Here is a 15,234-nt window from a genome sequence, read left to right on the forward strand (position 1 = left end):
ATGGATTTGTAAGCTAAATTCACACCACTTGGGTGATCCAGAAAATCTATAAGCAAAGAATTTAAATTCAAGTAGTAGTAGGCTATTAGTGTCTCAAGTCACCTGGCGAATACAAGTGAAAATCCAAAAGCAAATAAAAATCCTTTTGGAGGTTATCTACTTTCAGAACAAATAACAAAATTTCCCCCAGGTAAAGTTCCAAGGAAGTAGACTCAAAATCAACAATTCAGAATATACAGAGAACCAAGGCACCATACCTATAAAGCAACAGAAAAAGCAAAGTGAATTAAATAAGCTGAATTAAGCCCACAAAGATATCAGAGGTAGAATATGAAATAAGTACAAATAAATATACTCAAAAGAAGTAAAAGAGGTTTGATGTATGGAAAGAGCAAAAAGAATATATACAATTAACAGAAATTAAAAAATGTAATATTAATTTTTAAAAACTCAATGGATAAGTTTAGAAAATTCAAAATAGTGGGGGAAATGATGAATGGGAAAATATTTTTGAGGATATTATACAGAATGCAGTAGGGAAAATAAAAAAACAAGTGTTACGAAATGTAGAAGATGAAGAGAGAGTAAGATGTAATGAGTTCTATGTGCCTGTATGGAGTTCTGGTAGGAAAAAAAGAGAAACAGAAAAAGACAAATGTTAAATATTTGAAGAGAACTTTAGTTGAGAAGTTTTCAGAACTGATGAAAAACACCATTCTTCAGATGCTGGAAAACCAAAAATTACCATGAAAGAAAAATTAAAAGACATCAAAACAAAGATACATTATAATCAATCACCAAACTTCAAGAACATAGATTTTGAAGTTTGTTGGTGGAGCAGGAAGGAGATATTGTGTTCAGAGGAAAAATAATTAGCTCACTTCTTACTACCACGACTATGATCAGCACATTTTTTTAATGGACAGAAAGTGAAATGTACTTAATTGACATTGTTTTTAAGTATTTGAATGAAATAAATGCACTTTCAAGTAAAGAAGAATGGAAGGAGTTTACCACCAAGATATCCTCATTTAACAAATCTGAAAATATATTTTTCAGAAAAAAAATTTTCCCAGAGAGAAAGTCTTAGAGACAAGAATAATTGATGAAGAGGAAGATGCTATATATGTGTAAAAATCAGATACAAACACTGACTGAATAAAATAAAAAGAATACTGTCAAAAGAGAAAACTATACATAAAAGTTGTTATTTGGAGAATTATATTGTTCTAAGGTCAGTCTATTGTTTAGGAAGAAGAGAAAGATAATGGTTAACTATAGACATTGATAACTATGTATGTATATGCTAAGAAGTCTAGTGTAATTGTTTAAAGAAGTAAAGTCCATGCACTTGAAACTAATAAGAGGAGAAAATAGAAAGGGGGAAAAATGATCATTCCAAAATAAAGGTAGAAAAAGAAGCCTAGAAATGGCAAGAAAAATAAATACAAAACCAGGATAATAAAAGGAATACAAACATAGCATTAATCACACTAAATATAATTGGACAAAATGCTTGACTTAAAAGACAAGGATTCTTAGGTTGAATTGAAATTAAAAGTCCAGTTTTATATTTATGTCATTTATTTTATGTGAGTTCTTTATTGATAACATACAGATGAGTCATGTTTCTTAATCCACTTTGTCAATTTCTATCTTTTGATTGATATATTTAGACCATTTAAATTTAATGTGATTCTTGATATATTAAGGATTGAATTCTAACATTTTATTTTGTATTTTGTTTCTCACTTTTTTTTTTCATTTCTCTATTTTCTTTTCCTGACTTCATGTGCATTAGTTGGACATTTTTCAGAATTCAATTTTGATTTATCTATAGTGTCATTTAACATATCTCTATGTAGAGCTTTTTTAGTCGATTCTCTTGGAGTGACATAATTTACCTCAGTCTATTGGTGTCATCATTTTACCAGTTCAGGTAAAGTATAAAACCCTGGGACTTTGTTTTTTTTCTCTTTACCCTACCCCTTTAATAATATAATTATTTTAGATATTTCTTCCACATATATTTGGAACCACAACCATATTATAAATTTTGCTTCAGTCATCAAATATACTTCAGAAAATTCAAGAGAAGAAGGAAAGCCTACTGTATTTGCTGGTATTTCTGCTTATTGTGTTCTTTCTTCTTTCCTGACATTTCATGATTCTTTCTTTGATCATTTTCTTTCTGTTTAGAGAGATTCTTTTAGCCAAATTTTTAGGGTAAGTCTGCTGATGACAGATTTTCTTGATTCTTCTTTATCTGAGAATGTCTTGATTTCCATAAATTCCTGAAGGATATTGTTGCTGGGTATAAAATTTTCAGCTTATAGTTACTTTCAGTATTTGAAAAATATTGTGCTCCTTTGTTCTGGTTTCCATAGTTTCTGGTGTTCAATGAGTTAAAATTATTTTCCCCTGTAATTTAAGTGTTGTTTTACTCTGGGTGCTGTCAAGATAGTTTACCTACCTGTCTTTAGTTTTCAGAAGTTTAATTATGATGCATCTTGTCATGTATTTCTTTGGATTTATTCTGATAGAGGTTCACTAAATTTGTTCAATCTCTAGGTTTATTTCTCTTGCTAGTTTTGGGAAGTTTTCATCCATTGCTTCGTCAGATGTTTTTTTAGTATCACACTTTTTGACTTCTCCATTTGGAAGTCCAGTGAGAGAAATGTTAAATATTTTGTTATAGTTTCATAGGCCCTTGCCTCTCTGGTCATTTCTTTTTTCAATTTGTTTTCTCTCTGGTTTTCAAATTGAGTAATTTTTATTGGTCTAGCTTCCATTCTATTGCTTCTTTCCTCTGTCCCCTCCTTTCTGTTGTTGACCCCATCCACTGAGTTTTTTGTCTCAAATTTCCATTTTGTTCTTTAGATCTCCTTGGTTGAGGATTTCTATTTTTTGCTGAGGCTTTCTAATTTTTTATTTGTTTCAAGTGTGCTTATAATTCCTTATTGAATCATTTTTGTCATGGCTGCTTTAAAATCTTTGTCAGATAATTTTCACATGTCTGTTCTTGGTGTTGGCATCTATTATCTGTCTTTTTCTAGTAAGGTTGGGATCTTCTTAATTCTTGGTACAGTGACTTTAAAACCTGGACAACTTTATGTTATGTTATGAGACTCTGGATCTTATTTAAACCATCCATTTTAAATGTCTTTTTTGTGACACTGCTCTAGCAAGAGAAGATGGTGCAGTAGGCTTCAAGTAGAGTGGAAATACAAATTTACTTTTCAGATTCCTCTGATACCTCTTTACTGCTAGGTGTGAATGGAAATTTCATCTCCACTGGCACCATGGTGGGAAGAGCCTCATTACCTCTGGGCATGGGTGAAAACATGAACTCTCCACTAGTTTTCAAAGGGAGAGATGCCTCATCACTGCCAGGTAGGAGTGGAAGTTCTAGCTCCCCATATGGTCACCATAGTCACTCCAGGGTAAAGAGCACCCATTATTGGCTGGCAGGGATGAAAATCTCAACTCTCTATTTGGACTTATCTGACACCATCCTTGCCTTATTATATTTTCACTAGGGCAGAATTATAGGCTCCTCACTCAGCCTTCTTGGCATCACTGTGGGAGTGGCTGCACTTTTTTTTTGGTGGTGTTTGACTGGAGTAGAGTGGTTATTGCCTAAAAGTTTTCTCTCTTGCTGAGCTAGCACGGCCCTTTTCCTAATCCCGGGGCTAGAGAGAACAAGTTTTGAAGGACTTTTTTGTCTGCACCCACTGACATTTCTGAGTTACCAGTTTTATAATACCAAGTCTGGAGTATAGGGAGCAAAAAGAAAACCCAGAGAAATCACCATCTATCTCATCATTCCTCAGGTTGCTAACTGCTCTACCTTCTTCTCTCTACCTTTCAGAGTCCTATATTTGTTTAAAATGTGATGTGTGAGGTTTGTAGATGTACTTAGCAGAATGATACAGAAAAGTAAGCCTCCTCCATCTTCCTGCAGGAGAAAATCTTACCTGTTTTTTTAAATTACTTCCTAGAAATTATTGAATTTATTTTTACAACCTTGTTACCACAGATCAGAAAATAAATTCATGAATCAGGCATGAATGAGATGTCTGTAAACTTTATAAACTGTATATATATTTTTTCTAAAATATTTAAGCCATACAAGAAATAATGTAAACCTTCAGGGAAAGGCAATACTCTGGTGTAAAAATTCTGGACTCTGGTGCCTGACTGAGCTAGGTTCTCATGTTGATTCTTGAGCGTATTATTTGCCCTTTAAATCTGTGTAAAATGAAAGCAAAAATGCCCTCTTCACAGGCTATACTATAGGTGTATGATACAAAATGTAATATCTTATCACACAATAGGTGATAGGCAAATATTAGCTCCCTCTTCTTCCCCTAACTTTATCAGAAATAGAAGTAGATTTGTAAAAACAATAGTCCTTCTTTTATATTAAAATGTAAAGCTCTTTGAGACATAGGTCAAAGGATCACAAATATATTCTGTACTATTAACATGTGAAGGCTAAGCATGGAACAGTCATTATATTAACTGTATATAAATTGTGGGGAAAAGCATTATCCCTACACAGAACTTTACAAATATGGATCCTCAGTAGAAGCAAGGGAATGAGTGGGGCTGAGATAAAAGCTCAAGATGTTGAAAGTCTATTTCTGTATGATCGGCATAACTGCACCAGAGTTCATAAGATTAACATTAACTCAACCCCTGTCACTAACAGGGGGCCCAGAAGGCAGATCATAGGATAGGTTCTGTTGTATTTTATCTTTTTGTACACTCACAGTCTAAAACACTGGGCGCTAAGAGACTAATCAAGCTTCACTGATCCTTTGAGAAACACCTTAATGTCCAAAAAGTATAAGTGTGGTTAAATCAGTTTGTCCCCTTGAAACCTTGAAGATGAAAGACACCTGTATCAAGTTAATGAAGACCATTTCAGCAAATTAGGTCACAGCTATTGGGCAGTGATAGCTGTGAAGAAGAAAATACAGTACAAGTTTACATCAGAAATACCTCAAACATTGTCTGAGGTTTCTACTAGTTCTACCAGCAAGACCATGTTCCACCGTCAGCGGTTTGCAGCCCCTACCAGCCCCCTTCCCAGAATATGGACAGCAACAAGATACTAGGTATAGTGCACTTAGGACAGCAAGAGAAAGACTAAGAGAACCTTAGTAAGAAAAAGAAGCGGTTGATGACATCAACCTACTTTCACACCATCAACACTTTATTGCTTAAATGTTAATTGTGCACTCTAATTTTCAAATGAGAATAGCTTCTCTATAACATTGATGCTTTGACATGTTCAGGTTTTCTTTTTTCCCCTGTATCATTTTCTAAAGAAGAAACATTTAATTTCACTCCTAAATGAAAAAAATCTACTTCTTGCTGAAAATGTACACTTTAAAGGAATTCTTTAAAGGCATTCTTGCAGGTGGTCTCTGCTACAAATAAAAATGTGAAAAGGCCCTTAAAGAAACTTTTGGCCCATAACCCTCTCTTCTGTCTTCTCATGCTGGGTTGCCATTTAAGTAAAACCTCCATGGGAGTCTTAAATGCCACGGCAGGCATGTTCCCACCAGCTGTTTGTGGGATTGTATAGGTCACCCAGCCTAGGGGGTTCAACTTTAGTGTTCTTGGATCCATTATGGCTCCACTGGAGGGTTGAAATTCAATCTTCAATCACTGTTCTGTAACAAATTGACACTTTGGGCTTTTGCTAAAATAGTTGCCTTATTCCTGGCTTGAGCTATTCATGGACCGGAACTGCATTTCTTAAGGTCGGCTTCTGCCTGGCTAAGAAGGAGTTAGGCTGTGGGATAATTTCTGGCAGGGGAAGGATACTTAGAAGCTGAATCAAATGATGAAATCATACTGTCTGGAGGTCAAGGGACATCCTTGAACAAATACTAACAGATTATCCCCTTCTGCCTAATTTTTGTGGAATCCTTACACAGAGTATTATTGATTTCACGTGAAAGAAGGAGAGAGAGTATCCTCCCCCTAGTTTCTTCGCGGCATGTGTTTGTCTTGCATCTGTATCAGTGTCTGCAGTGCTAGAAAACAAGTGTGAAAACCACTGTCTGGATAAAAACCTATTGGTAAAGGGGCATCTGGGTGGCCAGTTAAGCATCTGCCTTTTGCTCAGTTCATGATCTCAGAGTCCTAGGATCGAGCCCCGCATCGGTCTCCCTGCTAAGTGGGGAGTCTGCTTCTTCCTCTCCCTCTCTGATCTCTCTTCCTCTCACTCTCCCTCAGATAAATAAATATATATATATATTTTTTTAAAGAACCTATTGGGGCGTCTGGGTGGCTCAGTGGGTTAAAGCCTCTGCCTTCGGCTCGGGTCATGATTCCAGGGTCCTGGGATTAAGCCCCATGTTGGGCTCTCTGCTCAGCGGGGATCCTACTTCCTCCTCTCCCTCTGCTTGCTTCTTTGCCTACTTGTGATCGCTGTCTGTCAAATAAATAAATAAAATTTTTAAAAAAAGGAACCTATTGGGAAATGTAAGAATTCTTTTAAAATGTTTGCTGCCAAAGCATTTTAAAAGTTTACTTAATTATAAGAAGCTCGTTTCTTATATTTAAACCGTGGAGCTTGAAATTTTATATATTTAGCAAAGCTAACTGAGTTGATGTAAGACGAGTGGTGTTTAAAATAGTCCCTAACAGTAGGTAACCCAGAAGTTATTTTTAGTAGGCTTTAGGTTTTCTTAGAGCATGTTTTTTGCCCAGGTCTTACTATTATTTCAGTTATTCAAACAATTTTTGGCTAAACCTAAATTGACTTTTTATGCACATATTGACAGAGAAGAGGGGTCTCCCTACCTGTATTGAGTTCAGTGGCAAAGTTCCTTGCCTTGACGTATTATCAAGGTGAGCCATCTACCAATGGACCACACACACTAGTTTGTAATCCATCTTTGGAAAAAAAAAAAAAAAAGGATAGGGAAAGCCCCCAGATGAAATATATAACTGATGCTGTGTAAGATTTGAAAGGAATTCAAACACATCAGCTTCAAAACTGTAATTTTTCTCTTTATTTTCAATGATTTTAACAGCATCCACCCAGCAAGTTTTCTTTGGTCAGAACAAAGATATAAGCCAAGTTGACCTGAGTTATCCTTCCCCTCTCACATATGAGTGGCCTTTAAATTCTCATTCTTGAATATTTCCACACTGTCTCTGTTCTGATTTTCCTTGTGTTACTCAGTTCAGGGTTCCATTGTCTCTCATGTGAAAATTGTAATACCTTCCATCACGTGCCCTACCTTCAATACAAGTCTTTCCCCATTACCTCCTTATTCCCATTACAAAATGGGATTAAAACACTTCCAAACCTCTGACAGAGGGGTTTTCTAAGGTATAATACTATTTATGGAACTCTTATGCATGAGATTAAACCTTTAATGGCTTCTGAACAAGGTAAATCACAAACTCTTTAGCTAGGCACACCTTGCTTGTCATTTTCCCCGATGAGGCATGTGTGCTATACCAGTGTTTAGCAGACTACAGCTCTTGACCGACTGGTAGGTTGGAAATCAATTTAGTTGGTCTAGACTTGCACTGCTAATGAGATACAATAGAATAGACCAGACTATGGCATGCATAAGATTAAACATTGCTTCTTGATTGTTTTGTTTCAGTATGTATGCTGTCTATGTAAAATGTATTTCATAGTGTGGATTAAGGTGAAAGGCACACACCCACACAGTATGAGAGGGGAAGAGAGAGAGAGTTGGAGAGAGAGAGAGAGAGAGAAAGATGGTGGGAGAAATCTTTCTCTCAAGTAATCCATGTTTGTTGAATAAAATTTTTAGAAAAACTTGAATAGCAATAATGTTTAAACGACCAAGATCCTACCATTCGGTTACAGTTTAGGCAGGTAGATTTAATGTTGTATGCTTCTATACACAGATTTACCTGGATAGCAACACAAGGATTTAATACACTTAGTAGGGTCTCAAAATATGTTGATTGAATGTCTAGATATGTTTCTCGTTATCAAGTAGAATGTCATTATATGTACACATGATTTTGTCCTGCATAATATATTATGATTAGATTTTTTTAAAAATCAATACATATTGATCTACATTATTTTGTATGGATATGTAGTGGTTCACTTTATCTATATACACTTTTAATATCTCATAATATTGGACACTTAGTTTTCTAACCCCTTCATTATGAACACCACTTTTGTGAATATCCTTACATGAGCAAATATGTATGTGTGTATATATATATATATATACACACACATATATATATTACATACACATATGTGTGTATACATGTGCACCAGGCACAGATTTAAGTGTCTCATATATATATATATATATATACACACACACACACATATACATATACATATATATAGAATCTATATATATATAATAGAATCTATTTCATCATGTGCTTCTGTAGACTGAATGAGTTTATATATATATATGTACGTGTATACATATATATATATATATACATGTACATATATATGTGTGTGTGTGTGTGTGTGTATATATAAACTCATTTTACAGACAAGGAGCCATGACACAGAGAATTTAAATGTATTGCCCAAGATCACATGTTAATAAGTGACAGTCAGGATTTAAAACCAGCCAGTCTGTTTCAAGAGTCCATGTACCTAACACTGTGCAATGATCCTTTGACTTGTCTAAGTAAGATAAATTCCTGAAAGTAGACTTAAATTTAGTGGAACTAAAATTGACATTTTATGGCACTTTGTAATGTTCTGCTGTACCTTCTGCTTTACTTGTTCTGTAATTAATTTAACAAATTGTTTAATTATTTAATTGATTGTTTTAATTAATTGCTCTTTAATTGTGCCTTAATTGTATTTCATTGTTATTTGCTGATTTAATTGCCCCCACTCTTCTTTGCATGAAAAATTTTGACCATTCTTTGGGAACCATGCTCAATAGCCACCTCTTCTGTAAGGGTGTCTTAAACATGCTGGTCATGCCAGGCAGAGGTTAAAACACTTTTCTCTGTGTTCCTATAGCTCTTTGAACACTGCTGTACCACAGTGTATGTATTTTATTATAATTATTTGATCTATGTCTTTCTTTGCCACCAGAGTATGAACTGGCTTCTCTAGTCCAAGAATTCTGCCATTCATCCTTATACCCTGCCTATGTCCTAGCTATTGTGAAGTGGTACACGCTGAACAAATGAATGAATTTACACAAAAGAAAAAATAATTGGTTAGGATCAAAAAACTGAATCTAAAAAGAAATCACTGATGACATTCTAATGATTGGATGAAAAGTACTTTTGAAACTATTTTATGCTTGTCTCTGCAATCTTTCCATATTACCTTAATTAATCATTTCATATATGATCTGGTGTCATGTGGTTTTTGTAATGCCTGCCATTCAAAGCGTACTCTGGACTCTAGAAAAAACAACTACTACAAGGGCTTTCTCAATTAATTCATCTTGAAAAAGAGTATCTTGAATTTGGTTAGTAGAGTGACTTGAAAATACAAACTGCTACGTAAGTGCTGAGTCTTGTTATTGATCATTAAGTATCCCATAGCCCAAGTAATTTTCCTTATTGACATGAAAGTGTTTTTATCTAGGCAAAGATTAAGGGCTTATTCATAATATTTCTATTTCAAATGGGATAGTACTGAGATATTATATGATATGGATCCTAGTATATGTACTGGAAATATTTATCCCTTCCTTTCCATTATCCCTTGTTGGTAGAGCTTTATAGCTACTTCTGTGGACTTAAAACTCTATTTATTTACATCAAAATCCTAATACCTACATTGCAAGTCTTGAATTTTAATACTACTTCAATGAGTTTTTCTGAAAAGAAGCCTTCCTCTGGGTGCAAGAAGGTTTGCAAGAAGTCTAGTAAAGTAAGTTTGAGGAACAACTTAGACAGTGACACCTGGCATTAAGGAACGTACATCCCCTAGCATTCATGGTTCCACCGCATCGAGCTACATAAACACTAATGGCTATTCAGCCATCGGAGAGGGCAGTAAAAATCAAGCAGCAGGAAAAGGAGGTGATAAATTAAACATGATTTGACTTTATTCATTTCCCTAAATGATTGGTTTCTGGATTCAATGGAATAATCTTTGCCATTTATCCCTACCAAAGATAATACAAAACCATGCAGAAATTGTGAAGCCTTTAACATTATTCCTGTCTTTACTGGATAAACCAAATCACAAGCAGGCCAGGCCATATCTAGAATTCTTGGATCACTGAAATTTGGGTACCTCCTAAGACTTGGTTAGTCTACAAACACATTGAAACTTCTCTGGAATAGCACCTGCTTTAGTGTATTGGTAAATCTCCAAGTTGTTAGAACTCTTTGTGACATGGGTCTATGAAACCGACTCATGCTATAAATGCTATTGATCCTTTTTTTAATTTATTTTTATTTTTTTAAAGATTTTATTTATTTATTTGACAGACAGAGATCATAGGTAGGCAGAGAGGCAGCCAGAGAGAGAGGAAGGGAAGCAGGCTCCCTGCTGAGCAGAGAGCCTGATGCAGGGCTTGATCCCAGAACCCTGGGATCATGGTCTGAGCCAAAGGCAGAGGCTTTAACCCACTGAGCCACCCAGGCGCCCCTGATCCTTTTTTTAGAGCCATGAAGAAATATAAGACCATAATTTGGCCTTGGACAGGTCTGTGAGCATTCGAGTTGGGCACTATCATCTCCAAGCTTGAAAAGTCCTCTGGGAGTTGAGTAGCCCCGAGATTTTTGAGCAAAGGAAACAAGGATGATGGTGGTGGAGTGAAGGGCTACATCGATTTCCTGGACAAAAGGAAACCTACTCTAGTAACTCAAAACTTACTTGAAATGGCCTGATACCAATTTAGCTAATAGGAAAGTTAATTAGAGCTTTTAAATTCCCACTTTAAGGAAAGATGTGATCCTTCATGGCTATAAAGTACTGACTGCATGAATCCCTAGGCAAGAGGTTAAACAGATGAGTATATCAGTCATACAATATGCTTTAATTTCACAGTCTTTTTATGAAACTATGGTTTGATCAAATGCTTTCTTATGATTCTACCCACATGAAAAACCCTGTTTTGATCTTTTTTATTGAGTCTGCCTCCAGTGAGCAGGGTAAAAGGCCAAGGGGTATGGGAGCAAACGCCAGCTCACGTTTCTTACTGGGAAGTAGACTCTCCAAGGGTACTCGCTCCTTAAGAATGAGCATTCTAACCCAGCTTTTGTTTGGGCAGAAGCTTATTGTGTAGACCCAGCCTAGGTAAATTCCCAGGGAAATGTTTGGTCACCTAAAGTTTTTATAGCTCTTTAATTAAGTATAAATTAATTTTCACAATTATTCATAATTATGACCACTTAAGCAAAATACCATGTGAATCATTAAACATAATATATGGATCAATAAGAAAATTACTGTGGAACACCTGGGTGGCTCAGTGGGTTAAGCCACTGCTTTTGGCTCAGGTCACGATCCCAGAGTCCTGGGATCAAGTCCCGTATCGGACTCCTCACTCAGCCGGGAGCCTGCTTCTCTCTCTGCCTCTGTCTGCCACTCTGCCTGCTTGTGTGCGTGCACTCTCTCTCTCTCTCTCTCTCTCTCTGACAAATAAATCAATAAATAAAATCTTTAAAAAAATAAGAAAGTTACTGTATTTTAAAGGTGCTCCTATTTGTATGGGTATAAAATAAGGAAGCAGAAATATTTCTTGATATTGGTATGTGTGGTTAATGTGGGTTGCAGTTAATGATTCATAGATTTATAAGGAATATTCCTACCCTGAAGCCTGGTGAAAGGAAATGCCTAACCCTACAAAAAGAATTTTAGAGCACAACTCCATTCCCATTGCCATACATACAGAATATTAAGCCTTTCCCAACTTTTGTTGAATATACTTTATATAGTCAAATCACACATTCCTTTTGTTCCATAACCATAATGAAAACTTCCAAACTTCTTACAATTTGATTCTGAAAGCTGTAATCCACTAAGCAACATTTACATTATAATGAGTATGGACTATTTTTCATGCAGCCCCAAGTATGAGCTAGGGTTACATTTCTCTCTTATAGTTCCAATGGTCCTATCGCTCTACCACTCAAGGAGAATGTTTGAATGGCTTCTTCATATTTACATTCAAAATAACTCCCCATTCTAATTTGCTTTGTATCTTTAACCATGCTTTCCTTACATCACTGATTTGGTCCTCTTTCTTCCCTCCCTCCCTCCCTCTCTCTCTTCCTTCTTTCCCTCCATCCTGCTTCTCCTTCCTTTGATTAAGATTCTGATTGTATTTACTTTTTATCTTATTAGGAAACATACCCTATTACATCATATTCTTATAGCTTCTAGAGTTTTACCTTCTTTACAGTAGGTAAAGAAGGTAAAGGCAGAGAGGCCTTACTTAGAAAGGATTTCGTTGTTCTTTAGCTCACTGTTTCATGTTTTACACTGGTGACTGGTTGGTTTTTTGCTTTCTCTGGAGTATCCTTTAAATTTTCCTGATTTCTCTATTGATATCTCAAAATCGTCAAATGTCTCAGTCATTCTCTTTGCTGTGGCATCTCTGCTGGTACTGTCTTTGAGCCCATCCATGCTTCTGTGCTCATCGGGGCTGGGTGCCTTCTGTTCATGCTGCATTGTATATTTGATCATTTACTTTCATTACCTTTCTGGATCAGAACTACTATTTTCTAGGCGCTATATTCAGTGGTGTACAGGTAACGTTTAACATTCTTATAACAAACAAAACCCTGCTTTTTAGCATTTACCAATGTCCATATTGTACATATTCCCATAATGGTTGATGTCAGGTTCCCAACTTAAGGTCACTGACCATGGATTTGGGAAGAGATGCACCCAGTGTGCACTCCCGGGCATGCTCCGTTGATGAGAACCATTCTGACAGAGATATTTCTAAAATAAATTCATCCTTTCTGAGTTAACAAAGCAACCTGGATCTCATTTAACTTCATTTAGTGGCTCTGGGTCATTATTATTAATGTCAAGCTCTAAGGCAATAAGTGGTGTCTCTAGAGATTATGACATTTAGAGAGAAGATCTTTGCCTATAAACTAAATGACAAAATAACTTAACATGGAAATTAGATCAAATAATCAAGTAAAAAAAATGCAATGGTGGTTTGTTTACTTTGGATGGACTTTTTGTTTTTAGTTGACTTTTTAAAATACAACAGAGTTGACCCTTGAACAACAGGAGGGTTAGGAAGACCAACCCCTCTCACAGTCGAAAATCCAAATATAACTCTTGACTCCCCCACAATTTAACTACCAATAGCCTACTGTTGACTGGAAGGCTTACAATAATGAAAACAGTCAATTAACACATATTTTGTATATTTTGCATATTATATGTTGTATTCTTATAATAATGTAAGCTAGAGAAAAGAAAATGTTACTAAGAAAATCATAAGAGAAAATACACTTAAGGTGCCATCCTGTACTTATAAAAAAATTCTCATCTAAGAACCCGTGCAGTTCAAACCCGTGTTGTTCAGGGTCAACTACTGAAACCTACTTTTCTTGGCTCTACTAGTCGTTAAAGCTCCCTTTCTTTTAATTCTCGATATGATCCCCTCCCTGTTTAGATTTTTTCTGACCTTTCATTTGTGCTCTTATATTAAGCCACCTGAATCCATTTTTAAGTAAGTTATCAGAGAACAAACTTAATAGATATAGTGTCTTCAAGAAAGAAAGCAGATTTTCTAATAAGTGGTGTTAATTCAGCTTCTTTTTCATTATGTGTGTTTTCTTTAATATCATAAAAGAGAATGCTGTCCATGCATCTTCTGACAGAAAAGAAAATGGATTTTTCTCTGTTTGAAAAGTTCACTTTAAAGGTTTTTGTGATGCTCGACAGCTTTAAAATAGGGTTGCTTTTCAGAATAAATTGCCTGCAGCTGCTCTTCAGGCTTTCTTTTTTATCTGAGCACATCCATCCTGTTTGGACATAAAAAAAACTGCATATTTACATCGCTGATGGGCCAATAAATAAAATGCTGCATTTTTAGGGGAAGGTTCCAAGGAACTAATTAGAGTCACGAACAACAAACAGGGGATTGAAAACATGGTGCTGCTTCTTACCTTCCTCTGATTATTTCACGTTTTAGCCATTTCCGTGCTTCCTCTCACTTGTGCGAGCAAGGGATGGTGACAGATCACTTGATGATCAGGAAATGCCCATGAAATGAATGTGGTTCTGGTGTGGTTGTCTTTAGGCATTTGCTCATTTCTCTTCTCCTCCACAGCTTGCTGAAGGTGAATTTTAACCAAGGTAAATTCAGCTTTCTGGATGGAGGACATTTCTTTATGTCCATGGAAATTAAAGCTATTCAGGCATACACCTGTCACATAACTAGAAAAATACCTAGGGTACCATTTTCATTTCAAATCTGCAGTTTCTAGTGCCATCAACATAGCTATTCGTGGGATCATTTTATTAGAATTACTATTTTATCAAAGCAAATTTAGAAAAATGCCCAAAAGGTATAAAATTAGTGTCCAAATACAGCAGGTGGAACTATAAAATTTTTAGATATCCAATACAATAAATATCATTTTAATAGGATAATGGTATTTTTGGCATTCACTGAACTCTATGAAATTCTTCTGTTTCATCAATCATACACAGATTATTTAAGTGTATGTTTTAATACTGTGTATAATTGATTAAAATGTAATTGTATATAATGCAAATGTAATAAACTGTGGCATGTCTATAACTGTAATGGTCCTGTAATTTTTAATTCTCCATTCAAAATGGATTTTGCCTAATCTAGGATGAATTCTCATATAAGTATATGATCTCAATAAAATATGATCCAAAAGAATTATTTAACTTAGTTTTACATGGGAGCTATGAGTCCAGAGCTAAATAAATCACTAAGCTTCATTATGAAAAAGTGGTTAGTCATTATCATCCATGATGGACTAATGAAAGCAAAGAAACCAAATACATTTGGTAATCTATATTTCTTACAAGAAGGCAGAGATGAGTGGGAGATTTGGGTTTTATTTTGCTTGTTTGTTTGTTTGCTTGTTTTCCAAAATCATACCACTTCTAGCATTCAAGCCTGTAGTTATTTTTCCAAGTGTGTTATACTGAGCCAATCATTTTATTTAAAAAAAAAAATGATGAACTAGGTGGGCGCCTGCGTGGCTCAGTCAATTAACATCTGCCTTCACCAGGACCCTGGGATCAAGTCACATCAGGCT

The 15,234-nt window shown here is 35.5% G+C and overlaps 1 protein-coding gene across 3 annotated transcripts in view; it reads left to right on the forward strand.

The window, feature by feature from the left end:
* The window catches only part of NKAIN3 (sodium/potassium transporting ATPase interacting 3), a 605,428-nt gene that overhangs the window by 312,892 nt on the left and 277,302 nt on the right, over positions 1–15,234 (forward strand). The window lies entirely within an intron of this gene.

The sequence above is a fragment of the Lontra canadensis genome, unplaced genomic scaffold (assembly GCF_010015895.1).
Source record: "Lontra canadensis isolate GAN:19392208 unplaced genomic scaffold, GSC_riverotter_1.0 scaffold83, whole genome shotgun sequence".
Lineage (NCBI taxonomy): Eukaryota > Metazoa > Chordata > Mammalia > Carnivora > Mustelidae > Lontra > Lontra canadensis.